At 42.8% G+C, this 26,832-nt stretch overlaps 1 protein-coding gene across 1 annotated transcript in view; it reads right to left on the bottom strand.

The window, feature by feature from the left end:
- The window catches only part of CDH20 (cadherin 20), a 209,361-nt gene extending 190,159 nt beyond the window's left edge, over nucleotides 1–19,202 (bottom strand). The window contains exon 1 of the mRNA XM_043559012.1: nucleotides 19,068–19,202. The gene's annotated coding sequence lies outside the window, so the exon portion shown is untranslated. The remainder of the gene's footprint in view (nucleotides 1–19,067) is intronic.
- Nucleotides 19,203–26,832: the final 7,630 nt, after the last annotated feature.

The raw sequence follows: 26,832 nt of genomic DNA, 5'->3' as shown, positions 1-26,832 counted from the left end.
TTGGGAAAATCACCATTGTTGAAACAGTATTATGATAAGCCCCCAGGAATTTGACAGAACAGTTACAGAAATGAGATGGTGGTCCAGGTACAGAATGATGTAATAATTAGTACAACAAATGTCATTTTTAAAGCCTCCAGAAATAGACAAAAGAGAGAAATCCCAGCCACAAATAGTTATCACAGAGGGCAAAACTTTCCACTTCTTTGTTATCATAAGTCGTGAAGCCTCATTGATGCATATTTTATCACAGCACTCTTGCCATATGTGATCTGAAGTTTCCGAGCACATCCCCAGGGACCACGGTTACTGATAGAGATAATCAAGAATTCCTTTTATGCTCCTCTCAACACCGCCACGGCTCAGATTGAAATTAGCATCTTTTACAATGAAATATCAGTTGCTGTCACAAACAGACATGACAGCTGGGGAGAGAGGCCTGTTTATCCAGTTATACTCGTCACGTCTTCAGTTCATTATGGTTTATTAAGATGTGTACTGTAAGCTCCTGAATGGCGAGACATGGAGTTTTTGCGCAATGATTGTCATTTGAGTAGAGGCATCGAGAAGCTGTTCTTAAATAGGGCTGTGAGGGGTGATAAAGGTCAAAGATCAAAAAATCATCATACGAAGGCATCTGCTCTAACTGTAATCACTTATTCTCTCCAAACATGTCTTTCTAAGATGGTATTTTCTCACTCTTGTAGTGTGAGATATTACTTTCCAGTGCAAAACCATTTGAGAGGAACTTGGTAACCGGTACTCAGCTTGCATTAAGTACCTACTATGTTGTAGGAACTGTGTTAGATGCTTCTATGTGTTCTCTCATGATACATAGTGATGACGTCAATCTCATGACATGGGTAGTAGGAATATATTTTAAAGAAAGATGTCAAGTTACTTGACCAAAGTCACACAGCTTATACATAGATTTGAGAATTCTAAACCTGCTGCTTTAAAAAATTTTTAAAAAATTATTTATTTATTTTTGAGAGAATGAGAGAGAGGCAGAGAGAGACGGAGACAGAATCTGAAGCGTGCTGCAGGCTCCAGGCTCTGTGCTGACGGCCCAGGGCTTGAACCCACAAACTGTGAGATCGTGACCTGAGCTGAAGTCAGACACTTTACTGACTGAGTCACACAGGCGTCCCACAAACCTCCTGCTTTTTAAACTATCCTGTACCACTGAAAAAACTGTTGTGTGTGTATGTTTTGAAACAGTCATTTTTATTGGCGACAGGTAGTAAAGAGGACTGTAGTCCCTATCTTCTTCTGATAGTATTTGCAGTTACCATTTATTGTGTGTTTCCTATGTGTTAGGGAAGGTGCACAATGTTTTATCAAATATAATGTGTATATTGTAACAAATATATAAACAAATATCAAATGTTTAATCAAATATTCCTTTGAGATTGGCATTATTATTCCCACTTTTCAGATGAGTGAACTTGCTCAGAGAGATGAAGTTAAATTGTCCAGGAATTTAAGTAAATATCACTGGCTCAGAAAGAGTCAGGAATAGTGATCGAAAACCAACCAGACTCCACTGTCTGTGGCTTAAACCCCCAGCCAGTGCTCCTGGAGCTCATCAGATAGGGGGAGCGACACCCACATTCCCAGAAAGTGGGGTGGGTTATATATGATCCTGGGACCAGCAGCAACCATACTCAGGCTGTCTGGTTCCGGAGATAGTGCACTTGACCATTATATAGCACTGCTGTGTTGCGTCTCCTGAGGTTTGTTAAGGGGTTTGCATTTCACGTTACAGATACAGTGAAATTCCTGACAATTATTTGGTGTTCTCCCACCCCCTTTCCCCATCCCCAGTGCCACCAAACTAGGTGAGTTTATCTAAGCACCAAGATGCTTCCCAGTAGTAAAGAAAAAGTTGGGAGCTGTGTTCACGTGCTGAAGAGTCCCATTTCTTTTTCCTGGGCATGTAGGAAGAGTACATTTCTCAGTCTCCCTCCTGATAACTTGGAATCAAATGGTAGGGTTCTGGTTGGTGAAAGGCAGTTGAAAGTGACATACACCACTTCATTACTAACTATAAAACACTCTGAAAGACCCTCCCTCTGCACTTTCTGCCTTTCCTCCTCCGTTGACTTCAAGCAAAGATTTCTGCCCTTCAGTGAAGTAGAACCAAGAGATGGAAGCAGTCTGTAAATTTTGGAGTCATTTCTTGGAGGAGAAGCACTCAGACCGACCGCCTGATAGGAAGCTGAACTGTGATGTGAAATAGACTACTGTCATGTTAAACCACTGACATTTGGTGTTTTTGTTATAGTCGCTAGAAGGTAGTGTGCCCCTAAGTACTGCAGACAGTAATAGTTCTGAGCCCTCATGGTGCACCCTTTCTCTTTCCAACACATAACACGGTCAGACATCCACTTATGGTTCCTTTTCATTGAGGAAGGAATCTTGCTTGGACTTCCCCTCTCAACTGGAGACTCTGGGAGTCTAGTCCTAGAACCGAAGGGATTATTGAAGGGAATTCAGCTTTGGTAGAAAGTCAAGTGCCTTGCTGGAAGAAACTGAAGGTTTGGAGACCAGCAGTAATTTCATGCTGGGAATTGTAACAGAAATGACAATGGCTAGAACATAAAGCCAGTAGACTAGACAGAAAAACCTAGATTCTTCGGTATTTCTTAAGACTAGACAGAAATAGACATTGGTAAATGCCATGAAATGCAGTGGTCATCTAATCAGTACAGAGGCACTGTGGGGGGTGGTGGGGGATGTGGGCGGGTGGCATGGGGCCCTAGAATCCAGTTTCAGGTTAGGCAACTATTGTGTGGCCACTGCGAGTTACTTCTACTCAGTGGGTTCAAACAGTATTCAGGGGTCCCTTAATGCTTGAGTCAATCTAAATGTGACAAATACGTTAATAAGTTGTGTTGGTTGAAACATCACTGTTATGGTACAAATGTATATATCCTCCTCAGATTCACATGTGGAAGCCCTAACTCCCCCTCTCCCAGTGTGGCTATATTTGGAATAAGGAAGTAATGAAGGTTAAATGAGGTCATAGGGTGGGGACCTGATCTGATAGGTCTAATGTTCTTAGAAGAGACACCAGAACTCGCTTGCTCTCTCTCTCTCTCCCTCCCCCCAGCCACACGTGCACAAAGAAGAGATCACATGAGCACACAGTGAGAAGGTGGCCATCTCAATCCGAGGAAGGAGCTCTCCCTAAACACTGACTCTGCTGGCAGCTTGATCTTGTACTCCCAGCCTTCAGAACTAGGAGAAAATACATTTCTGTTTGAGCTACCCCGTCTGCGCTGTTTTGTCATGGAACCCTTATAGACTAATACTCCACCTTTGGCTCTGATTCTCTAGTCATCCATTTAAATCTTCAATTTATGTTAGTTTATAGAGATAGGTGCCAAATTACATTGTAGCAAGCTACAATGTGATATTGACCAAAACATCCAGTTTTAATATGGTTTATTCTCTCTCTTTTTTAAATTGTTAAATGTTTTATTTATTTTTGAGAGAGAGAGACAGAGCATGAGTGAGGGAGGGGCAGAGAGAGAGAGAGAGAGAGAGAGAGAGAGAGAGAGAGAGACGGGAGAGGGAGAGGGAGAAAGAGACAGTCTGAAACAGGCTCCGGGCTCTGAGCTATCAGCACAGAGCCTGACACGGGGCTCGAACTCGGGAACAACGAGATCATGACCTTGGCTGAAGTTGGACGCTTAACCAACTGAGCCACCCAGGCGCCCCTACTCCTCTCTTTTTTTAATCACATGCATGTGGCAATTTAGGAGTTCATATAGTACTTTGGCCTAATTTGGGATGTTGCTGCATTTGGCTTTTAGGCTTAGTTTGGAGAGATGTGGCTTGAATGAGCATGTGCTGATTCTCACTGCAGATCCTCTAGATCCTGAATCTATAGATACCCATGGAAAAATAATTGCCATTGTACTGTGTAGGAGTGAATATCTAAAAAGTGCATGCTAACAACAGTGAAAAGGGCACACTTCTTTACATGACAAAAAACAGAATGGAGTCATTATGGAATCTGTAGGAAACATTCATTAAGAACTTAAATTCCTTCTAAATGAACCTATTTCCTGGATAGCTCATATTCATGCATCTCAACCTGGGAAGACAGATTCAGAGACAGTGTTTTAGGTTCAACTTATAAATGAGTATTTCAAACTGCTAACAGTTAATGAATTTCTCTAGGTTTCCCTGGGAAAGTGCCAATATCTAGGACCTAATTCCCCCTGTTCATTTTGCATCTGGGCTGGATTTGCTAGGAGGCAGATGGTGAAAGTCAGAAGATATTTTAGCAGGTAGGGCATGGAAAACAGGTTTGCCAAAATACCATGTGGTGCCTGGAATTCAGAGATGGAGACATGGTTAGTTGTTCTGGTAATTGCTGAGTTTCTCAAGGCCATTTCTAAAGAGTATACCTTTCAACTCCTGCAGTCTTCAACCTTTAAAGCACAGCCCACATGACATTTAAAAATAAATTTACTTTCCCCAGCACATCACAAAGCTACACCTAGATTCCAAGGAGCAATATCCCCTCTCTGCTTTGAAGAAGTTATTACTCAGGTAAGAAAATACACACCTGAGCCACCCACCATCACTGGTAAAACACCGTCAAATGTGGTGCACAAACGTAAGTTGTACAGGGAGAACAACGGAAGCTTGGGGATGGGCAGAGAAATCTATGGCTAATTGAGTTCTCATCCAGGAAGAGATGTTTGAGTCATATTTTGGGGAAAAGGATCAGAGATAGTTCCAAAGAAATGTGGTTTCCTCAAGAGGTGGGAGTGACATGAGCAAGATTGTGGTAGAAACAGTTCCTAAGAGTGGAAGAGTGAGGAAACTGACTTAATTGGCAGGGAAAGTCCATACTTCCTTTTAAAAACATTTGTTGAGATCTAAAATGTCCCAAGTAGACCAAAATAGTATGAAATCAGTTGCAGCCAGAAGGGTGGTTGGCAGATGGTGCTGAAAACATGAAATAGCACATGTAAAACTAATTTGCAAAGGCAAGGCTCTATTCATTCACCCAGCAGGTAATTTTTATTTATTGCTATAGTCATCGGCTGATGAAACTATGTTGGGTTCTTTAACTGAATGGAACACTGGAGATAGGACAGTTGATAATAATTGGTCAAAAATACATCATGAATTTTCAGAAAACAAAGCAACATGTCCACCTGAAAGGGAGGAAGAGTGCTGTCTATGAATTTCTCAAAGTCTCCAGAGAGCAACATCGGGAGTCCCCCCCACCCCTCCTAAATTATATTGAGAAAATTCTATGGAGGCCATGTGAGGAGAGGGTTAGGAACAGATAAGACATAATGTGGCTGCTACAAGGAAAATCATTATTTCAAGTTTATTGACAGCATCTCATCTCCTTAATTATAGCTTTGTTGACAGCTATTCGCTTTGCATGCACAGAATCCTTTTGAAACAATTCATATTTCAATTTGCCTTGAAACCAGAGAATTGTTGAAGAGAGGTGGTATTTTGTTTTTGTGTTTCTGATAGTGGTAAACAGTCTGGGATGTCGGCCTGGAGTTGTGGGGCAGAAACTTCCTAGGTTAACCTTCTCAGTACCTCCTCCCATTCCTTGCCCTCTGACTCACACATTTATACAATTACCGGAGCTCTAAGGGAACAGAGAGCAAGAACAAGAATATAACTGATGGACCATCGAGTTATCTGGCATACCCAGCATGAAGTAAGCCCAGCACTAAGTTGGGGAGTATGGCCCACCAGCACCCCAGGACAAGTAGGAAGTTGCTGAGCTAAGAGAGGAGGTGGGACAAGAGATGTTTTCAAGCTTGGGCATATGGACTTCACTTATGAAACTTGTCTTTCTAAAAATTGAACTCCAAAAAAAAAAAATTGAATTGCTAGATAGCAGGGCATACCTGTATTCAAGTCAAAGGCCAGAAACACTTCCCCAGTCAACTGTAAATGATTTGGATCATTTACAATTTTCACATAATCTTGACTTCTTCAGTTCTCTCAATCAACGTAGATAATGATCATTGAATTAAACTATTCAATTAACCTCGAATCTACCTAGATTCCCCTTTTGGCCAACCCTCAAAGAAAAATGTCTGTGTCAAACTTGCATTTTATTTTAGTATTTTGGTGTTCCTTGAAAAATTCTACTTACACTCATAAATAAAGAATACTTGTCAGAAGCTACGCTTTTCAATTTTTTAAAAACAATTTTTTTTTCTAGGCTCCTTCCATAAATTGTTTATTGTTCAATATGGCTGTGGCTTTTCAATGCAGTTACTTATTTTTGATGCCTTCAATTTGGTTTAAATATTTCTTTTTCCCAGCACCAAATGTATGAAAGGTTTCTTTTTATCTCAAAGATGCAAGAGTTCTCTTTGGTATCTTCCACTGGACATTAATAATGGTGGGGTGGGGGTAAAGGGAAGGTAACAGATCTCTTTAACTTAAAAGCTGCTTATCATAATGAAACAAATTCCTAACAGTGCCACACTTTCTCTTTACCCTTGTGATAAATAAGGCTGCGCCTTAGTGGTCCTTTTCTCCCCTCTACGTCACATACTTCTACCCCAAAGAGTCCCCTAGCCAGTGACTTCTAAAGGTGTCTGCATGGCCTTATGGGCAGCAACTTTCTTAGAACTATGATTGAAGGGAGAGATCGATGCCATATGACTTTTGACAGATATTGACTCAAGAAACTGGGAAGTCCAAGGTCAAGGGACCAGTAGCAGCACTTGCCCGGTACATTCCTCAGTGTTCTTAGGATGTTTCTCTCTCAGGTCAGTTCCTGGTTTATTCTGTAGGAAACCCCTGAATAACCAGTCAGCTCATGAGTGACTGGGGTGTGCTTTCATATGGTTTCATACACTCTGTGCTCCACACTGCTTTGAGTTGTAGAGATGTTTCCTGTGACTCATGTTCATTTAGGAGACATCTTCGTTCTTGATTTAGAATATTTCCCACCACAAAGTACATTGAGAACACTCTTTTTATAAAGGTTTCCCCCTGTGGAATAATATAAAAACCTAGGAGGAAATCCGTGAATAAAACATGAGTGTGCTCATCTCTGTTCTACATCACTAAGTCATATGAACATTCTTAAAGCCACAGTTTGACATGGTGCAATGGTACCCTCATGAGTAAATGTTACAGTAAAAGGCTCAACAAGGCAGTTATTTTAGACATGTGCTGGGTGGGCTGTAACATATAGCGCCAGACTCTTTTTTTAGCAGCAGATGACCCCTGTCATCGACAGAGGAGGCATTCTGTGAGCCACAGGGCCTAGCAAAGCCTTCTGCCTTTTGACGAAAGAGCCGCCTGCTGAGAGCTGCGTCCGATGCCATCTTCAGTCCTGTGATAAGTGCTTGGGCCCCTTCCTACAACTGCCTTTATGCTCTGCGAGAATGAAAAACCTGCAATTATGGACTTCAGTTCACAGTGAAGTGCATAGAAGCACCAGGGCAGCAGTAAGTTTAGAAAGAGAGTGCTGAACTATGTTTGAAGTCTTTGGCTGATTATTGTCTGGAATGGTGAGCAGGAAACAGCATTCCCTGAGAATAGGAAGTTGCCAGATGGAAATTGCAAAATGGAAGTTCTCTTTAAGAAATCAGAGTCACAAATAGGCTGAATGCAGGGCTCTCTGGCAGAAGAGGTTAGACCTTCTCAGGATCTTTTTTGGCATTGAAATAATAAAGGCATTGAAAGTAGTTTTAAAAATCAGTTTATTTTTTATGAAATAGCCAGTAAGGTAATCATAAAGCAAAAGACAATCCAACAAGATAATTAGGATCAGAAGAGAACACAATCTCTAATGATATAACTGTCTAAAAACCTTGGCCATGAGAATTTCCTGAATTTGTGGAAATCAAAGTTATCAGTCTTGTTTTTATTTATTTATTTATTTATTTATTTATTTATTTATTTATTTTAATTTTTTTTTCCAACGTTTATTTATTTTTGGGACAGAGAGAGACAGAGCATGAACGGGGGAGGGGCAGAGAGAGAGGGAGACACAGTATCGGAAACAGGCTCCAGGCTCTGAGCCATCAGCCCAGAGCCCGACGCGGGGCTCGAACTCACGGACCGCGAGATCGTGACCTGGCTGAAGTCGGACGCTTAACCGACTGCGCCACCCAGGCGCCCCAACAGTCTTGTTTTTATATAAGTACTTTTAACCTGGAGGCCTGGGTTCTAATTCTCTAATTTACAAAATGGTATCTAAAATGCTATTGCCAACTCTTTCTTCTGTAGATGCTAAAAAAACCCACAAAAAACAAAAAAACCCCTAAAAACCCTGTTTTGCTCATTTACTTAAAGTCAACCCATAGCAATCAATATGCACTATTTTGAGGGGACAATATCATGGATAATAGAAAACAGCAAATAATTTTTTAAATGTTGTATTTGAGTCTTTGGAAAATGTTTTAGGTATTTGCATTTAAATAGCCATATGTCTCAAACTCTAGAAATTGCCAGCCTTTCAAACAAAATAGTGTATCCCTGTTAAATGGATGAATCGCTATGCTGTATATTTATAAAACAGACTTTGTAACTTTGGACTGTCAGTTTCAAGTAGTAAGACTGGAATCAGTAGCTGTGTCATCTTGGATAAGTTACTTCTTTGTGACTCCCATTTCTTCAGTTGCAAAGTGGTGATGATACCAATCCTTACGTTATGGGGTTCTTACCAGGAATAGTTTGACAATATGGGGAATACACTTTACGGAAGCCTTGGCACACAGGAAGTGGTTCTTATTCTCTATGATGATACATGGTAAGGTTCCCTGTCCTTATTGTATTGCACTTACCCCTATAACTCTAAATATCTGGATTAGAGATAACTTAGATCTTGCTCTTACCAGAATTATACTGAGTAGTTTACAAGGTCAATAATAGCCTATAAGAAAGAGTTCATATACACTGAAGGGGTAGAAAGCACCCTGGAGAATGTCTGGTACATTCTCCCATCTATTTGGGCTCAGACTTCCATAGGCCAGTCAGCAGCATGTTTCCCTCTGATGACTGAGAGCTCACTGCTTCCCAGGGGAGCCCATTCCAATATAGGACAATTCGTCACTAGGAAGCTTGTCATTATGCTGGGATAAAATTTGCTTCTATGTAGTTTCTATTCAGGGGTTCTTGTTCAACGGTCAGTGGCGATGCAGAATAAATTTAATTTCTATTTTACATGAAGATATTCCAGGTACTTGGAGATGACTGTTCCGTCTTTTCCATGTCAGGTCTTTTCTGTGTTGGGTCTGCCATTTTGAAGACCTTCAACCATTTCTCTCATCTCAAAGGGCATATTTTTTAGCATACTTTGGGAATATTTGGGTTTATTTTGAGGGCAGTGGCTGTATTCTACAGATAGGACTCAGGTAGAGTGTGGTGAGTAGAACAGAATGAGACAACTCAGGTGCCAGGGTGCCACTCACCCTTCACATGGTTTATCTTTCTCACAGGCATTTGTTCATGTGACATTTCAACTTCTTAGCTCTGTCCCATCCTATCAACCTTTTTGATCCCATTTCTTCATCTAATGTATCACCTTTCCCTTCTGGCTTCATTAAATTTATAAATATGATTGGCATACTGTCATCTGCACATTTGTGCCACAAATTAAAATAACTTGTAATATGGGGCGCCTTGGTGGCTCAGTTGGTGGAGTGTCCCGACTTCACCTCAGGTCATGATCTCATGGTTTGTGAGTTCGAGCCCCGCATCAGGCTCTGTGCTGACAGCCTGGAGCCTGGAGCCTGCCCTCTCTCTCTCTGCACCTTCCCTGCTCGCACTTTCTCTCTCTGTTTCTCTCTCAAACTAAATATACATTAAAAAAATAAAATAACTTGTAATACATGCCAACAGAGGCTTACAGTAGAGAATTCAAAACCTATACTAGGTTAACCATAGTTTCATTCATTTATTAAGGAAGTATTAAAGAACTATGTGCTCAGCATGATGTTGCATTCAGGTGGTAAAAAGATGAACAAGAGAGATCCCATCCCTGTCCTCCTGGTACTGGAGTCTAGTGGAAAATGTATTCATTGGCGTTTGGGGGCACTGTGGCTTAAATTTTTTCAACCATTTCTACCAGTCTTTGTTGGTACAAAGATATAATTACAGCACGGTCTTGATCACCCAGTTTGCGCCCCAAAGGAAACCGTTTAATAGGAAAAGATACTAATAAAGACCTGTTTACTTAATACTTTTTTCTCTCAAAGTTTTGTCTAGGATAATTTTAGAAATCATCTATAATGTGGCCAACATAACTATGAGAATTATGTATATTATTATTTGGAAAATGGATGACCTACCCTTAAATTGAAAACGTGTGCTTTGGTAAGCAATGCATGGAGGTTGAACTTTGCCCAAGCCGGGGGTTCTCTACCAGGGGTAATCTTGCCCAGCAGGAGGCACGTGACAGTGTCTGGAGACATTTTTGGTGTTCACAGTCGGAAGGAAGGAAGCTAACAGATAGAGAGCAGGGATGCTGCTGGATATCTTATAGTGTACAGGTCAGCTCCTTTCTCACCCCTCCAATAAAGAATTAAGAGTTATCTACTACAAATGTCAGTAGTGTGGAGGCTGAAAAATCCCGCGCTAGGGGAGGCAATGTAACGGGAGCTGGAGAGTCCGGGGTTTGAAATCTGCCCTCAGTGACCACTTAACCTTGTGCCTCTGGTTTTGCATTTGCAAAATGAAGATGGTAACAATGCTGTCTTCACAAAGAGGACTAATGAGGTCATGCATGCGAAATACTCTGTGTAGCGTCTGGCACAGCGGCAAGGACTGAAATAAATGGTGGTTATTTTTATTGTCCTGTTTGCTTTCTCTGTGAATACTACGCATTTTAATTGACACAAGCGAACTACTGTATATATAGATGTACCCAAAGAAACGGATAGCACTTCTATATCATGAAGAAATCTGTTGTTTTCCTGTGTTTAAAGAAACAACCCTCAGCAATTTGATCTCCAAATGTTCACCAGCCCGTGAATCGGATGATAGCCTCTGTGCTTAGCTGCCTGAAGTATTCCAGGGAGATGCTGAACTGCCAAATGGATTAATTTTTTAATGACTGCTTGAAGATTTTATTTCCAAATACCAGTATACTTCCCATTTTTAGACTGAAGTACATGTTCCGAGTGTTAGGGAGATGAAAGCATGGCTAAGGGTAAAGGTAGATAAAACTGGAAGACCTCAAAACTACCATATTAATGAAAATGTATTTTGACTGCTAGATACTTTTCGCTTTAAATACAGTTTGTAGTGATATTGATGATAGTACAAAAATTATATTTAATATTTATTTATAAGATGAACGTCCTTGCCAATTGGAGTGCTTCCCAGTTTGTATAAATTAAGGGCACAGATTTAGATACTTATTTAATATCCAAAAAAGTTTATAAGACCCATGCTCTCAAGCGTGGCTTCTTCTTTCAGTGATGTGATGATGCTGCCTTTGCAAATTCATACTCCAGATGAGGCCTTGGACATGGAGAATCAAGGGATTTGAAGAAGAGGGAGACCAGAACTTGTATTGTTTCTTGCATTAGAAAATGAAGAGAAGGCAACATATGGGCTTGTGTGTGGGTGGGCAGAGATGGCTGTAATGTCCAGTTGGTTTTTCCTTGACCTTAAAAGGTGGCAAATCGGTGATGACTTTTGCACTCTACATGTCTATTCAAAATATCTGCATGGAAAAAGATCTTAGACACAGAGATTGAGTGTTTATTTCCATCTGTTCTGATACTTATATCAGAGCACTAATAATTTTTCAAATTAAAAAACATGGATGTGGTTGCCTTTAGAAATTACTTCTAAATGAAGTTCCCTTTAGCCAATTTTTAATTAAATGGCTAAATGAGATTACTTCTATTCATTGAAAAACAAATTATGGTAAGTTCATTGATCATTCATGATATATACAAATTAACCACGATTATTCATGATATATACAAATTAACCACATATTAAGAGTTGGTTAGGGATTCAAAGACATTGGCTTTATAAAGTAAAATAAAGTGATAATGAATATGATAGTAAATGTACACTCTTCCTTTAGGAAAATATTATGTATACAATAGCTTTAGCCACAGATTTTTAGAAATATGTTTAAAATATGTATGTGCTCAGGTACACACTTAAAATGTCTATCCAACAATTTATATCAGCTACTATTTAATAAACTGTATTGTAAGTTGGGGGTGAAAAATGGAAACCAAAGTTTGGATCCATGCAAAGATATCAGCTAGAGAAGGAGAAAGCTGTACTGTGCATCTTTTCATGCTATTTTGACCACAACCTTAACTGTAATCCTAGTAAACAACTCTCTCTGGGAACAAGGGGTAATTGAATCTTCATGCTAATTCTATCCTGGTTTTCTCTTGACTACTAGCTCCCAATTATGCTAACATATTATACCACGTACTGTTCTCTAAGAAAACACCAAGACCATGGTGTTCATTCCACTAAGGTCAGACCTAAAAGGAAAACAAACAAACAAACAAACAAACACAAGGCTACTGATTTATCTATAACAGACATTTTAGTTCCTTACGGGCACCTGTTTTTGATTTGATATTCAGTTAACATTGCTGATTTTAGTTACAAAGTAGGTGCAAGGGCAGGTAAGTGTGAGCGTATTGGCCACAAGTAACTTTAATGGAAGTTTCTGTCCTTACAGATGTTGAACACGCTATTGCAGTTGCATGGTTGGGTTTGACCGTATGTCAGATAAACCTCAGTGACAACCAGAAGTAGCCACTGCCACTGGCAATGGAATTATTATTTTATTAGTAACCCTTTAATTAGTTGATGCAGAAGGGAACATGCAGCCATTTAGTCAGAATTGATCTGATGAATACTCAGTACTTCAAGGGTGGAATTTGTGTGACTACTTGTTGGGAATAATAATCATTTGGTGATGGGTCATCTTTATTATGAAGAGATACCATGCATTTTTAACGACTTATGTAGATATGCATACAATATTTAGGTAAAACTCAACAAAACGCCAACACAAATGGAAAGCCTTTAAAGATTTTCCCTCTTAGGGGTGGCTGGGTGGCTCAGTCGGTTAAGTGTCCCACTTCAGCTCAGGTCATGATCTCATAGTTCGTGAGTTCGAGCCCTGCATCGGGCTCTGTGGGGAGAACTCAGAGCCTGGAGACTGCTTCAGATTCTGTGTCTCCCTGTCTCTCTGCTCCTCCCCTGCTCATGCTCTGTTTCTCTCTGTCTCAAAAATAAATAAAAACCTTAAAAAAATTTTTTTAAAGATTTTCCCTCTTTTCTCACCTCCCTTATATCCATACCAGAATGAACTTGCCAATAATTATTACTGTTGGTCACAGGCATGTCTTGCCCGTTTAGAGAAAAAATTTAAAGTAACAAAGTATTCAAGTGTAGTATTTCATATAATATTTTATAAATTCATCTAACTTGGAAATTTTATTAATTCTATTTTTTCCTTATAAAAATGAAATCAACATATATTTATTGAGAATCTACTATATGTAAGATTCCAGCTATGAGCTATAGAACTATAAAGAAATATCTCTTCCATGCAAGAGAACTCTTTGCTCTAAACACGGTCAAGGCATTAGTTGGAATAAACCCCAAACTTTTAATTAGATTGTCAAAAATTCTTAAATTTTTTTTTTTAACATTTTTTATTTATTTTTGGGACAGAGAGAGACAGAGCATGAACGGGGGAGGGGCAGAGAGAGAGGGAGACACAGAATCGGAAACAGGCTCCAGGCTCCGAGCCATCAGCCCAGAGCCTGACGCGGGGCTCGAACTCACGGACCGCGAGATCGTGACCTGGCTGATGTCGGACGCTTAACCGACTGCGCCACCCAGGCGCCCCAAAAATTCTTAAATTTTTTTAATGTTTATTCATTTTTTGAGAGAGAGGGAGCACGCACGTGAGCGCAAGCCAGGGAGGGGCAGAGAGTGAGGGAGACACAGAATCTGAAGCAGGCTCCAGGCTCAGAGCTGTGCTGAGCCAGATGCGGGCTCGAATTCCCGAACCTTGAGATCATGATGTGAGCCAAAGTCGACGTTTAAGCAACTGAGCCACCTAGGTGCCCCTAAACATTGTTTAAAGTAGTAAAAACACCCCATTTCAGGTAGTGCTGTGCATGTATTTGACGTATGTTCTTTGTATGGTATTTTATTATGTAATTGGCCTTTAGCTCTGGAAGAAGAAATGAGTGGTATTGTTATAACTTTACTTTGCATATTTTAAAAAGACCTACCAGTTTATAGTTTCCCTTACTCTTTTATTGCAGTTACTAACTGATGCATTCCCATACCAAATGTTCTTTCTTTTATGATTCCTTAAACTTAAAAAAAAAAATTACATATACCTTGAGGGGAATTGGGCCGTTTCTAGTTTGCATTGCACTTGAGTAATGCTTTGCTGAATATTTTTAGGGTTCTAAAATTAAGTGAATCCATATGTAATTAGGAATGTTCTTAACTAGACAGTCCTGGTTAGCAGGAGATTGGCAGGTTATTCTGAAAAACTATTTAGCGAACCATGAATAGCAATTAAATGGGAAAAGGCTAAATTTCTCTTTATAATGGGTTGTTGCCATAATTTAATGTGGCAATATGATTTTCTATTTTTAATTGCTGTAGACAGTGCATTTCGTAAAGTAGATATTGTCATCTGAAAGGTAGAGTTCCATAATTTTGTACCACTTACGCTCTTTAACACCCAGCAAGTGTTCTGCCTTTGCAATCCCTTTTGATTCACGATGGGTAAAAGAAACTAAAGGTTGGTAAAGATAGTTTTGTACTTTACAAATTGAGACCAAATGAATATCTTGGAGAAATGAAGGATTTCTTTTTATGAGACTTTATGGCCTCATGTAATTTAGTATGCTTATTTTATAACATAGTGCTTTTATTCGCAGAACAATTACACTTAACATTGACACTTAAAGATGTTCCTTTTTTAATTAGAATAATGAGAACTTTGCTCCATCTTCCATGTCAATATGAGGATTCAGGGAGGGTTTAAACCTAATGAATACATGGTTCTTCCTTCCAGCCCCCGACACCAAGTACTTAATGCTCTCTACAGTCCCTTACTCATTTCTTTTCTGCAGAAGTCATTTTGGAAGGAATTTATGACAGTGCCATCTTTTAGCAAATACCAATAAGTCACAGTCTCCTGCCTATAATAACTGTAGATGCTCAGCTGCTTAAAATCACCTTTATCACTTAAAATGTTTTCTTTTGTCTCTAAATTAGCATGAAAACACAGAGGAGGCGATTTCTTCAGTTAAATGTGAAAGATTAATCACTAGGCATTTTGTTTCACAATAGAATATAATTAAATGTCAAAAATGGAATATTTACTTCTTAAACTTTAAATGTCTGTGCAAAGAGTGTTGGAGAAGCACAAAAATGTGGTGCTCTTTGCCTGTCTTTTGATTGAGCGGCTGCTAAGGTTTGCACCTAACTAAGATCTAGTAATGGACACCGGGATTACCTAATGTATTCATTACTGCTGTGGTTCCTCAGGCTGTTTTTAGAAGATGCCACATTTTATCCATAACCAGAGTAGAACCTGGAGGGGGGAAAAATGGCAGCAGTGGCTCGTAGATCCAGTGTTCCCAGCGTTCTGGGCATATGAATGTTGCTTTTTTTTTTTTTCTCTTCCCCGAAAAGGAACCAGGATTTCCAAAGTACATCACAGTGAAACAAGTGAAGATAGAAGTGATGTGTTACTTGTCTATTTCTCCCTGCTCTTATTTTCGCTGCTCTGCACTAGTGATTCCAACACCACCAGATCAGAATGAACAATTAACTGTCTAATTATTCTGGTCACACCAGCCCACAATGAAATCTTTATTCCGTGTTTACAGCAATCTTTGGCAGAGGCTGTCTTGCTGTTTCTAAACTAAGAAGAACTGCCCTTTGGCTTCTCTCGGCATCAGCTGCCTTGGTTTCAGCCTCGGATGCCAATAATCAGACTTCTTTTTCTTCCAAAGTGGACATTTTTTTTTAGGGTGAAAAGACCTATTCTCATCACCCCCCCATATATTCTGGCTGATTTATGTTCTGGCCACTGCAGCTCTTCCTTCCGTATCTCTTTACATTTTTTCCTCTCTCCATAGAACACCACCAGGCAAAACCCCATTTTAAGTCCAAAATTGTAAAAAATGCTTAACCAAACAGTGCTCACTACTATGAGGGAAGGAAAAATACAACTACTGGTTTATGGGTAGAGGGAAGTCAAGGAAATCCTTCCTGCTTTTCTCAACTGCTAATTTTCTAGCTCAAAAGGCATTCAATAACTTCTCCACCAGGGGAAAACATACCCACTTTTCAGGGGCTCTCTTGATTACTTCCAACTATTTACTTAAATTTGCCAACAGCTGCACGTCTTTGAGAAGCTTCAGAACTTGGGGAATATTTACAAATATATAAGAGGCTGAGAGAGTATGTCTGAATCTCTTTGACATGGCAAGAGAAAACTATTGCACTGTACAGCCGGGGAGAGAGAAGTTAGGGCCGATCCAAAGACAAGAGAAAGGCCATACCTTTACCAAGGGGAGAAGGAAAAAGCACCTCGGGTAGCCCTCTTTGGACCAACTGATGGAGCGCCCTTCCAGAAGCTGGGAGCAGATGACTACCAGTGCTGGGGTCCGCTGCCCTACACTGCTCAGCCTTTTTTCCCCAGAGGAACATTTCCCTGCTCTGCAAGGATGATAGCATCTTTCGTCCCCATTCCAGGCTCCATACCCTATGTGATGGTTCCCCTAACAACCCTTGGATCTCGCCTCTCAGCCCCCAGCACTTACTACATTCGCACTGCCTTTCCCCGTGAGAACTGGGTCATTAAATTTTACAGGGGAGAAAGGTAGAAGGGGGCGTTTCAGTAGTATAAACACTGATTAAATTCCCGGGCAACTCTCCCCAAATGAAAGATAATTTTTCTACAAGTATGCACAAGAATGTCAAGAATGCTAAGTCATTTTTATGTTTGTACTTTCCTTTTCCATTTTAATTTTACACTGCCACATGGCACACATGCTAAAAATGTGTCTCCGTAACCTGCAGTGTAGCAAACTTTTCACAAAACGTTAAAATCCCATATTTTATAGACTGTCCTTTCCCAGGATGCTCCCAAGCATTTTCTGGATACAAAATTAGATCATCTCACGACAACTGTCCCATTAGAAAGGCATGGCTACTCCTGCATTGGCAAATAGGGAAAATCAGAAGCACTGGAAAGGAAAGGTCACACCAAAGTCAGTGGTGACAGCCACTCAGTAGACTCTGAGAGCTTGGTTTTCCAATTCATACTCCTTCTCACTTGTTCTTCATTTATCTCTCTTTTTGCTCTGGCAGGAAGGGATGTGGCCAGTGAGGAGGCCTGACCTCATCTCCTGTACTTGGCTCAACTCTGACACGCTGTTCTCCCACACTCTTGCCCTGTTTTCTCCGCCATCGGCTGGCCAGCTCTCACCAGGGGCCAAGCCAAGAGGAGCCAACTGCTGGTGCCCTTGTGGCCGCCTCCAGGGTTGGGAACCGAAGCCTGCCCCTGCCAGGTAGCATGTCCAGTGGGGCTTCGAGGGGGCACACTAAGATAAAAAGTAATTTCCAGATTGTATAAAGACACCAAAGGAAAAAGCTGGGTCAGGTATGGGGTTCACAGCTGGCAATGACCCCAGGGCTCCCCAGCCAGGGAGGGCTGAGGAAGGTGAGCTGATGGAAGTACAGCGTCCCTCTATAGGATCGGTGCGATCACGGCATACAGTTGTGTCTTGTTGTTTTTGTTGCTTTTAAGTAGATCCAGTGGCTGTGTCCCTGACCCCACCACAGCTCTGAGGGGTAACTTCCTTTGGTGGGAAGACATCAGCGACTAGAAGGGATCAGGGGAGGGCAGACCCAGTTTCCAGGAGACTTATTAACAATCAGAAGACAAAATACTTCCTGGTGGTTGTGCCAAAAACAACAGCAGCAATAGTAACAGTAATGACAATGGCAAAAAATAATGGCACAGCAAACCCTGAATCCACCGGACGACCAACATCCGTCTCCCCACCTGCCCGCCCCCCCCCCCCCCCCCAGGTGTTCTGCTGCCAGCCCTCTCACTCATTGCCCGGTCTCCGCAGAAAAAAAGGCTCTGGCGCTGCCTCCGGGCTGCCCTCCAGGTTCCAGCCCCCACCCTCCGCCCCCATCCCCGAGGTGGATAGCCAGGCCGAGTCTCCAGCTTCAGCCCTAAGTCCAGCCCACAGTCTGTCCTGTTGCTAAGGGCGGGCTGGGACTCCGCGGTCGCGTTTCTTTTACAAATCTACAACTTTCACCCTATCCGACCTCCTAGCCGCCCCCCTCACCCCAGCTCTCACCACACGGCAACCACAACGAGCAAAACCCAAACACCCCGCGCGCAATTCAGAGCTTTCCCTGGGAGTGTCAGGGCCCGGACACAGGAAATCCGGGGAGTTGGCGATGTCCGGCAGGTGGCGGGGACCCTAGTCACCATCACATTCTCCTCCCCCGGCTGAGCTCCAGCGGGGGCGCGGCGAGAGGCGCGGGCTGCGATCGGCCCCGCAAGCGCCCTAGCCTCCCCGAAGCCTTGGTCTCCGGTCCCCCTTCTGGCGCGCATCCCCGAGTTGGGGACGCAGCCAGCCCTCCTCGTCCATCCGCAGCCAGAGGGAGGCGCCGCAGCCAGAGGGGCAAACGAGGGCGAAGCCGGGGCCAAGCTCCCCCGCGAGACTGGGGTCCCCAGTCCCCATGCCGCGACGCGCGCAGCCCTGCCACGAGCGCGCCGTGTCCTCCGTCTGCCCCGCCGCGCCCCAGCTCCCTGCTCCCAGAAAACAGCTCCCCAGCCCGGGCAGCCCCTTTACGTCCCTTTCCCCCAAAGTCCGAGGAAGTCCAACTCCGACCGGCCCGCAGGCTTGCCGCGGCATCTGCTACCCGCGGGGAGAGCACGGCGCGGAGCCGGACCCGGCGCAGCGCCGGGGGGGAGGAGGGGCGGCTGCCCGGGGCCAGCGGGCTCTGGGCGCCCTGCGCCGGCCCTGCTTCCCCACCCGAGCACCCCGCTTTACCTGGCACGGCCGACGACTCTCCGGGGACGTTCGGTCCAGACTCCTTCGGGGCGGGCGTCCAGCTCACATCGCTGCCAACCTCGCCGGGCGGCCGGTGTCCCGCTGGGTCCCTTCGCCCCCGCTTGCGACGTGCCCCCGCCCCCCACCCCCCGACCCCCTCTATCAAAAGTGTCACAGCTTTTCTGCCTTCAGATCTTTCGCAAAGTCCCTGCGCGGTCGCCGGGAGTTGGGCGGCAATGCCAGGCGCGCCAACCCCGCCGATGCCCTGCCCCGCCCTCCCGTGGCCCCCTGAGCTCTGCCCGGCCCGGGGAGAAGAGCCGCCTCGTCGCGGTCACCGTCCCCGGAGCGCGGCGCGCGGTCCGCCTCCCCTCCCTCGCGCCTTCCCTAGCCCGAGTGGCTGCCGCCTGCCTGTGCCGCGGGTCCTCATTCCCCTGCTCATGAATATTCTGACAGAGGCTAATGCCGTGGAAGTAAATTGAATTAGCCAATTGGTGCCAGGAATGTGCGCTCCTTCCTTCTGAGGAGCTGTCTGGAACCCCACCAGATGAAAGCAATTAGAGTCCGGTTGGCACCCTGTGGTTTAGAGCAGTGAGGGGCAAAATGGGTTAATTCTTTAAATGCAGTTTAGATACCACATTTAAATGTTTAAACTCCTCTATTGGCTGAGAGAGTAAGGAAATGTTGAGAGGAAGCAAGAAGAAAGGAGGTGGGTAGTCCTGTGGGGGGGGGGGCATGTATCTACCCCCCAAACTCCCCCTGAAGTTGAAGTGACTTATTCTGAGTAGATTATGGATTCCAGAAGAGGCAGCTAGTGAGAACAGGAAGATAGGCAAACAGGATCAGAAAGGGATGAATGGCAACCTAGGTTTAACCTTGACCTTGAGGATGCAACAGACCTAATTTTCAGGAGGAGGAGGAGTGAGGAGACATGGCAGATGAAGAGGAAAGCGTCTTATCATTTACTTTTAAGAATTTCTCCAAATGCTCTCATTTTCTTCCTTTGTCCTCCTAGCAGAACCACAGAGTGTTAAGTCTTCGGGTGAAGTAGAGATGGGGCAGAGTTACCTTAAAGGTCAGTAGTCCCCAAGGAGGCTGAGCCCACCCTCAGGTGAAGAGAGCCTTCTGAATCACACAGTAGCTATGACCAGGCCATTCCAGAAGGCAACTTCTGACTATAGTCCAAGCTTCTTGGTTCTGGGGCCAAACAGACAAGGTTGACAGGAGAGACAATCTCTCTTTTGTCCTGTCTCCAGTCCTGGAATTTCAAGTTCTTCACAAGTTACTGACTACAATTTAGTTTTAACCAGCAGGTAAAGGGGGCAATCCCTGCCCAGGTCTGCATCTACCTCTCTCTCTCTCTTTACAGTCTTCAGGTGCAGTGCTTTTAGGGTTTCTTCCCCCATCACTGATTTTCTAAATACAGAAACTTAATTTTGATTGAGTTGATTGGTGAGTAACTTTTTCTCTTACTTGTGGCCAAATGATCTATGAGTATAAACAACTGATAAAAGTATGTGTCTAAGTAATTGATAAAATTCCCACATGTGCTCCGATGGAAGTAACTATCCTGGTTAAGGCAGTTATGCCATATTTTAAGTAGGTTTCAGCAAGGCCTAGAATTGGAACTCACAGTTATAACAGCAATTATTATTACAGCAGCCAGTGTTTATTGAGAACGTGTTCTCTGACAGACAGGCATTGCATCAGTCATCTCATTTAATCTTTCCAACTGCTCTGTTCAGTATACACTATTGTTTTTCCATCTTAATAGACGAGGAAGGTGGCTCAGGAAGATAAGTAGTGTGTCCAGGTCACCTGACGTATAAGTGGGGAAGATGAACTTTGATTCAAAGCAGCTAGGGTCTTCAGGTCCCCAGTAGCCTGTATTGCCTTCTTATCTAAGAAGAGGGCTGGTGTGCTGGTGTTTGGTTGAAGTGATTTCTCCTTAGTGATAAATTCCTTACCAACATTTAGAGAAAACAAACAAAAACCAGGTTTTTTTTGGGGGGCGTGGGGGCAGGGAGGGATGGTATGGTTAGTTTAGTGTGTTACTTTGATTGGGCCACAGGGTACCTGAATATTTGGTCAGTGTTATTCTGGGTGTTTCTGTGAGGGTGTTTTGGAGGAGATTAACATTTAAATTGGTAGACTAAATAAAACAGATTGCTCTTCCCAGGGTGGGTGGGTCCTGTGTAATCAGTTGAAGTCCTGAATGGAATAAAAAAAGCTTACCCTCCTCTGAATAAGAGAATCCTCCTGCCTGATGGCCTTGGAACTGGGATATCAGCTGTGTTTTGGACTTACCAGCCTCCATAACTGCATGAGTCAGTTCCTTATTATTTATCACCTATTGGTTTTGTTTCTCTGGGGCGCCCTGACTAATACAGATGGATGCATTCAGCAAATACTACTATTTGTGAATTTCCTGTAAATGTCTGAATATTTCTATCTACCAACACATACTGTCCAGTATACAATAAATATACATTTTTTTTACTTAAGGTTTTCTGGAATGATTATTAATAAGGGAGGAACAATTTTATATATATATATATATATATATATATATATACACACACACACACACATATATGTATGTATGTAAGTATTTTAAATGAAATATATATAATTATATATATTTTACATAAAAGCTTATATAAAATATGTAAAATATTTTAAGTAAAATATTGTCTTTGAAGAATTCAACAATGGACCATAATAGGTTGGCATAAAGCAAAGTTTATAGATATAAGAGGGGACAAATTTTAATATTATAATATTAGGAGTAAAAATAATCAAGCTAAATCTCTGAATTCAACAGTTATTGAATACCTATTAAATGCAAGGCACATTTCTATTCAAACATTTTCTATTGAAGTTCACAGTTAAATCAGTTAAAACAGTTGAGGGTCTGCCATACTTTATGCTCTGAAACTTTGGGCAGTTTAAAATGCTTTGTAAAAAAATATATATACTGTTTTATCCCTGTATTAAATATTTAAGATTGACTCCATCACGATTTTTCCCTTACAATGCTCTGTTGGATCTTTCTTTCATGGAGAGTATCCTCTTAGGATCTAGAGGCAACATATCCCAGAAAAGTCTTCAGATGTTGGAATGTTTATTTATATGAATATGTTAACATGATTTTAGGGCCCATAAAATATTATCAGGATGAGTGCTTTCCATATGTCCCCCAGGGTTTCAGGGGACAGTGTTGAGTGAGGACCACCACAGTCTGAGGAGGGACACTGGGTTGGGAGTGTGGCACAATCCTGGGCAAGCCATTCGCTGTTGAGTTAACCAAGTTAGCACCTCTGCAAAGTGGAAATAATAATACTGTATTAATTGGGTGCTCAGTGGTTTACAAAAGCTCTCCCATATGCTGTCTCAGTCCATCCTTCTAGTAATTCCATCCTCCTTGTGAATTCAGCGTTGTTACCCATATTTAATTGACAAGAAATATCAAGCTCACAGAGATTCAGTATCACTCTGAGCTTCTCCTAGGAACAGATAGAATGGGGACTTTGCTCCAGTGACAAAGTCACCTTCTCAGTGTAGCCATCTTTGACATCTCCCTCTGCCCAGCCTCCCTCCCCCACCATAAACACACACACACACACACACACACACACACACACACACACACACTTTTTTCCCAATAGAAATACAATCCTCTCCTTTGTGCTCCCTGAGGACGTCTAAGATGCACAAAGAAATAATTAGAACACAATGTGTTGTCTCTACCACTAACGAAAAGCAACCTGAAATCAGGAGCCTTGTCTTAATCACTTTTGTATCCCCAAATTTAGCTTAGTGGGAGGCACTCAGGCCACCAACACTAATTCTGCACCCTTCAGAAAATGTGTCCCATTGACTTTCCTGGGCTATTAGGATTAAATGGAATAGTTGGCAGGTGCTTGGGAAATTTAAAAATAGCATGTAATGATATTATTATTATTGTTCAAAAGTAGATTCAGAAATAAATATAGTAACTTTAGCCTTGACCTCTGGCTGATAAATTCTATGGGTGAGAAAGCAGTTCGATCATTTTTATGTCAGCTACTGTTATTTAGGACATGGATGGATAACACTTGCTCACATTATAATCATCTGGTTAATAGTAGTACTAAACTGGCCCATTAAGCAAGAAGGTATTAGTCTGGGAAAGGTGAGTGAGTGTGTGTGTGTGTGTGTGTGTGTGTGTGTTTGCCTGTGTGTAATCTTTGTGCAGTTTTAGGGTGTTTTCTGTGAATGAGCAGCTTCAACTGCTGGCATAGCCATATTTCTCTAAGGAAGGGATCTGCTTTTTTCCTATGGGATGATCTTTATGAAGAGCTCCCAAGGTCACAGAGCTAATGACGGGAGCTTGGGCGTTTGCCCCTTGTTCAGTGTTATTTTTGCTACCCCACACCGACCCTGATTGGCAGGCACTGCCCATCCGGTGTGGTTTATGGTTTTACAATTGAGACGAGTGATAAGCAGCTCAATACCTCGTTATAATTAGTCTCCTGAGTCAGCTAATACCCTTCCAGTGCAATTCCATGATCTAGATTATCAGATTTACCCATTCAAGATATTTTTTGGATTTATAATGATAATTACTTCATAGAACTGATGACAGTGACACATTAAAAACACTTTCGTGGAGGGGCACCTGGGTGGCTCATTCAGTTAAGTGTCTGACTCTTGGTTTTAGCTCAGGTCACGATCTTGTGGTTTGTGGGTTTGAGCCCCACGTGGGGGGCTCTGTGCTGATAGTGCAGAGCCTGCTTGGGATTCTCTCTTTTCCTCTCTGTCTGCCCATCCCCCACTCACTCTCTCTGTCTCTCTCTCTCAAAAATAAATAAACTTCAAAAAATTTTTTTTTTGGGGCGCCTGGGTGGCGCAGTCGGTTAAGCGTCTGACTTCAGCCAGGTCACGATCTCGCGGTCCGTGAGTTCGATCCCCGCATCAGGCTCTGGGCTGATGGCTCAGAGCCTGGAGCCTGTTTCCGATTCTGTGTCTCCCTCTCTCTCTGACCCTCGCCCGTTCATGCTCTGTCTCTCTCTGTCCCAAAAAATAAATAAACGTTGAAAAAAAAAATTTAAAAAAAAAAAAATTTTTTTTTTAATTTAAAAACACTTTCGTGGCTTCATAGCCTGTCTTAAGTATTCATTACAGAACAGTTGTTATATTAAAAACATTCACAAAATCAACAATTCCTGTTCTTTTACAGGTTCCGTATTCTCTGTAGCGTTGATATAACGGGTCAGATGATATTTCTATACTGATTCTACTGAGGCCATGTGCAATTCTGTGTTACTTTGCTTTTGTTTTTGGGTGATGTACACATATGATTTGTCCTTTGAATGTGTAGGTTAATCAGTGACTTTCAGTCATTCTTCAATGGAATTGGTTCCCTTACGCTGGATGTCTGTCAGTTCCTGTCTCTTTCACTGTGTTTGTGACGACGGTGCAGGCAAACACAGCCCACCAGCGTCACCTCCAAGGAGAATGAGCTGTAGAAACATCGGCGCTTGTGACAACACCCTGGACGTTGACGCTGATGTTCCATTCAGTTGAATCTGACAAACTTGAATTCGGTATCCTTGCTGTGGGCAAGGTGCTGTGCTAGTTGTTATAGGTGTTTCAAAGAGAAATAAAACCAGTGACTGCTCTCAAGGAGTTTATCATCTGGGAGAAGGGCCTTGATATTTAGCAGAGTAGAAGATCTAAGGCAGAAATGGATAGTTTCTATGAAGGGATAAAAAATGAAGTGCTGTGGGAGGCCCAATTAGGGATTTTTTTTTTCCAGTGGAGATAGAAGAATGCTCAACGGAAGGAGTGATGGTTGGTGGGGTTCCGAAGACTGGACGTTACTTGGAAATGGGGGAGGGGGCGAGGGGCTGTCATTGGTCAGAGGCAGAGGACTGAGAAAGCACAGGGCGAGTTTGGGGGCCTGCTGTGCCTGCAATCAGCCTGAGCACACATGCAGTAAAAGGAGATGCACCTAGAAGGGTAGGTGGAGCCCAGAGGGCCTGGGGCGCCAGGTGGAGAGACGCATATGCTGTAACTGAGGCCAGGGGGAAGGTGTGGCTTTGGAGCCTGGGTTTGACAAACTGCAGCTGCGTTTATATTCGAGTGTGGAGCCTTTGGAGGCGGGGGCTGATGGACTGGGGACCAGCTGGGAGACTTGCAGTAGCTGAAGCAAGATGTGCTGATGGCCTGAGCCAGGAATGTGACAATAGGACCTGAGAGGGGGCGAGAGGTAGAAAAGCATCATGGCAGGCGCGTCACCATTACGTTGAAATAATGTCTTGTTTCTGCCTGTCCTAGATATTTCTTTCTTTCTTTCTTTTAAAAAAGTTTATTTATTTATTTTGAGAGAGAGAGAGAGAAAGCACGCGTGCATATGCATGAGTAGGGGAGGGACGGAGAGACAGGGAGAGACAGAATGTCAAGCAGGCGTGGCGCTGTCAATGCAGAGCCTGATGGGGCCTCGACCTCCCTAGCCGTGAGATCGTGACCTGAGCTGAAATCAAGAGGTGGATGCTTAACCGACTGAACCGCCCAGGCATCCCTGTTCTTTCTAGATGTTTCTTACCTCAACAACCTTCCCTTCCCTCATGCACACACACACACACAGGCACACTCTATGTGCACACATGCACACACATACACAGATGAGCAGATATGCATATACACATGCACATTTCCATACCCACGCACACACACGCATATGCGTGTGCATATGCAACACTCAGACAGCGAGCTCTTCGAGATTGCAGTTTGCAGTTTTCCCTTTGTGTCTCGGTACCTAGCACAGTGCCAGGCATTTTGTTGGCACTAGATAATTGTTTGCTGAATGGAATAAAAAACAATTGACGTGGGGCGTCAGAGAAAATGAAGAATTGCAAAATATTGATTCTGGCTTGTTACTGGAGTTTGGTAGGCAAACTATGAAAGTTCTCCTATGTCCCTTATTAATTGGCTTTGGAATAAAGAGCATGTCTGGGGTTGAAGATGACTTCTGATTATAGAAATGTCTGAGAGGATGAAAAAATCTGGTGGAGCCGATCGCGGGTACAGTTGGAAAACCTCATGGCGAGAGCACATCTCCTCTCTCAGGGCCGAGCAAAACTCAGGTGAACTTCAGGGCATTTTATCAAGGTTTCCTTTTAACTGTAGAGATGGTGTGCTGGGCATGGTCCCTCAAAGGTGTTTCCATTCTAATCCTCAGAACCCTTAACTACGTTAGGTTACATGGCAGAGTGGGACTCACGATGCTGATTCTATGAGGGGGGTTATCCTGGATTATCCAAGGGGGCTCAGTGTAATCACAAGGGCCCTTAAAAATTTTAAAGGTAGACAAAAAAGGCAGAAGCAGAGTAACACGATGTGAGGGTTTTACTGACTATTGCTGGCTTTGAAGATGGTGGGAGGGGCCATAAGCCAAAGAATGAGAGTAGCCTCTAGAAGCTGGAAAAGGCAAGGAAACCTTCTCCCTGGAGCCTCCACAAGGGAACACAGCTCTGTTAACACCCTGATTTTATCCCAGTGGGACACATGCCAGACCTTTGCCCTGCAGAACTGTGAGATAATGAATTGGTGCTGTTTTAAGCCACTAAATAGGCAGTAATTTGTATTAATAGTGATGGAAAACTGATCCGGAAGGATAACCAGCCTGCTTACACTTTTGGATTTATTATCATATTTTAGGGAACATGGTGCCCCAGAATCCACAAGCTATGTCTTGTGTGATGTCTTAGATTCAACCATAGAA

The sequence above is a fragment of the Prionailurus bengalensis genome, chromosome D3 (assembly GCF_016509475.1).
Source record: "Prionailurus bengalensis isolate Pbe53 chromosome D3, Fcat_Pben_1.1_paternal_pri, whole genome shotgun sequence".
Classification (NCBI taxonomy): domain Eukaryota; kingdom Metazoa; phylum Chordata; class Mammalia; order Carnivora; family Felidae; genus Prionailurus; species Prionailurus bengalensis.
The sequence above is the reverse complement of the archived record's forward strand: the minus strand, read 5'-3'. Positions and strand labels throughout refer to the sequence as shown.